Source organism: Leptonychotes weddellii, chromosome 2, assembly GCF_054177405.1.
Source record: "Leptonychotes weddellii isolate Sample4059 chromosome 2, ASM5417740v2, whole genome shotgun sequence".
Taxonomy (NCBI): domain Eukaryota; kingdom Metazoa; phylum Chordata; class Mammalia; order Carnivora; family Phocidae; genus Leptonychotes; species Leptonychotes weddellii.
Window position 1 is genome coordinate 66,228,820 of NC_138370.1, and position 3,529 is coordinate 66,232,348.

The following is a 3,529-nucleotide window of genomic DNA, read 5'->3' on the forward strand; positions in this document are numbered from 1 at the left end:
AAAAAAAGTACGAATGACCCAGAGGAAGAGGTACAAAAGGTGATGTCTGGGAGGCTCTAGAGCACAGCACCTTGTGGGTGTACCACCAGCCCCGCACATGGATGCATTCATCAACCCAAAAGCCCTCCAAACCCTGTCACATAGGGATTTTTATGGAGATTTCATTAGGTAAACATGGTTGATTAAATCATCGGCCATTGACGATTAACTCAATCTCCAGCCCCTCTCCTGTTTGCAGAGGCTGGGGAATAGGGTTGCAAGTTCCAAGCTTTTAATCAAGGATTAATCTTTCTGGTAACTAGCACCCATCCTGAAGCTGTCTAGAGGCCAGGCAAGGGTAGACTCATTAGAGCTTAAGACAATTCTATTACTCTTATCACTCAGGAAATTCCAAGAGTTTTAGGAGCTGGGAACAAAGGAACTGGGGACAGAGACCACATATCTTTCTATAATATCACAATACCTATTATAAACCAAATGAGTCACTCATAGATAAAAGGGAATTAATTGAAATTGCTTTTAGCTTTCTATATGATTATGGTTTTAAGTCACTAATATTGAATACTGATTTTGTATATTGCAGACACTGGAGTATTTTAAATGCCAGGGCCTCTGGGCATCAGGGAGTTTCCACCCTCCTCAAAATGAGACTAAATTGACAGATGCTTCTTATGTGTCATTTTGTCAGTTGACTCCTACGACATTAGCCGTTACCCTCTGCTTCCCGTAAGGCTTTATGTATCTAGTCCCAAGTCTCTCCAAGTCTCACAGGCCTCTTCTGCGTTCCCTGGACCCATCCTTCCAGAGTTACCAGCTTTTCTTCATATCTCAATCATTTCTCTGTGTGCTTCCTTCTCCTCATGCCTCACCAAAGCCTGCCTTGGCCCTAAGGACCTAGTTTCTGCTGGTGGCATCACAAGAGGCAGCACTTTATTCTCTCATTTCCCATATCCTTTGGTCACAAGAGGTGGGGTTTCATTTCCTATTGTTCCTCTTTGCCGCTTCCAAACCATTACCCCTCCACTCTCGCTAACATTTGTATGTTACTCCTCTTCTAGCTCTTCCCTTTCATACTCAGGTCTACTTATCTTTATTCATTACAGACATGAGCAAACAGTTACATTCTTCTCCAAATAAAATTCAGCTAGAATCCTGTGAGGTTGCAGCATACCGCTGGGACTGGTCACCAGAGTAGTGAAATTTCCAGTCCACTGATGCCACTTTCTCTCATTCAGATCATTGCAATCTCTCCTTCTTCCTGCTCTCTTTTCCTACCATGGTCTTGGCTCTGATAACACTCTTACTTACACCTTAAATGTCCCGTTCTTCTGGTTTAATTTGTTTATTTACATTTGAGAATTTATCAAAGTTGCACAACAATTACATCTTCTACATAGATCACACCATCCATGCATGAAGTTGCAGGAGAGATACGTTTTTTTTGCTAAGTACACATTTGTCTGATATTAATGTTGTAGCCCTTGCTTTTTTGTGCTTACATTTGCCTATAATATTTTAGAGCCTCCTAAAGTGCTCTAAGGTTCAGTGTAATCACTGTAAAATTTTACCCATTCATATATACTGTTCGGAGAACACAAGAAAGAGAAGTTTTTAAAAGGCTGAATACTTAGCCTTGTCCATCAAAGTGTTTAGTGATTTTAATATGAGAACAAAATATATTACTCTTTTCATACTTTAAAAAGTGAGATTACATTGTGATAATCTTCTATACTTCTTTCTCAGAAGCAATTTACACTAAGAAAAACAGGGTCCAGGGCTGAATCTCTTCTGTCTTTCATGCCTAAGTGTAACTCAGTTGGATGACTAAAAAAGAAATCCCTGGTTTAAATAAACTATCGTTGGAAGGGGAAGACCTAGAGATTAGATCTGGTCCTAAGGGAAAAAATGAGAGTAGCAGAAAGAATCTACTTCTAGGGGAAAGAGATGATCAAGCATCAGGGGAGGGGCTTGATTGGGGTCCGGGAACCTTCCTATCATCCCTTCTCCACACTGTTCTCTCCAACCCTCCTTCCATGGGCTTCTCCCATCCTCCTTAAAGCCCTTTGGAGTCTTCCAAATATAGAAGAATTCCAAAATGGCCTCACAAAGAAAGAGAAGGAGACAATAAGTATAATATGCTCAACCTCATTGATAAGGCAAGTACTTGGAATAAAAACAGTAAGATGCCCTGGAAGTGTTTTAAACAATGAAGAATGTTTTTGAAGGAATATACTTTTGTTTCCAGTTGAAAACTTAATGTAACATATAATTCTCTAGAAGAATTTTAATGCAGAAATGATCTAGATTTCAAATTTGTAAAAAAAAAAATATCAAAATAGTATTACAGCAACAAAAACACTGTTATTTTGGTACTTAGTAACACATCAGTATTCTGGCATAATGAAATACCAGAAGCCAGCATTACCCTATCTGCTGGCATGCTATATAGGGCAGAGTTTTTCCCAAACCACAGATTTAAACAGTCTGGTCTATTTAACAGTGTCTCTAGATATTGCAACAATGTCAAATTTTGAGCAACCTAATAGTGGCACTTTTGATCACCCCACTCTGATTTTATCTTGCACCTTGCTCTCAAATGATAACCAATAGTGCTTCAAAATTATTCAAATAAAAGTATTGAAGTTGAATGATAATCTTATCCAATGGATATCTCTTTAAATGTTTAATTATAGCAAAAGCATAGTGTTTAATCAATATCTTTAATAAGATGCAGCACATGTTTATACCAACAAGAGCGATAAAAATATACATGTGGTACACAGTAAGGAGAATCACATGATGAAATTCAGATTTTGTCTAAACAAGGAAGGACAAGGTTCTCAAGTACTCAAGTACATATATATCTAGGGCACACATATAGTAATTCAAAAAGCTTTCTGGTCAATGAGCGCAGAAGCTACAAAAAACTGTCAAACCTGGAAGGGCCAGATACTAGAACAATACCTCAAACCTGGAAAGGGAGGATTTTCCCTAGAAGGATCAAGGTCAATGTTTCTTCGGACTAGCAGAATTGGGGGAAGGAGACCTCCAAGTCAGAATTGATTGGCTACTATTTAAAACATTTTGTAACACAAAGAAAGCAAACTGACTCCTTTCCAATTTCTATTATAAGCCCATAATGCTGATCTAAAAAAAAGTATAAAAAAGAAAACTAAAGACCAATCTTACTTAGAAATATTGATGCAATTCCTAAATAAAATATTAGCAAATAGAATCCAGCAGTACATTAAAAGAATAATTCACCATGGCCAATTGGGATTAAGTCCAGAAATCCAAACTGATTCAATATTTAAAAATGTATTACTAATATTCAGCACATTAATAAGCCAAAGGAGAAAAAAAACAAATGATGGTTTCAACATATGCTGATATGACATTTGAAAAATTTCATTACCCATTGCTGATTCAAGAAGAAAAACTCTTAGAGAAATAGCAATAAATAGAAATTTCGTTCGCATGAAAAAATATGTATGCTAACCAAAAGTGTCATGATAAAGAACGAAGCAGC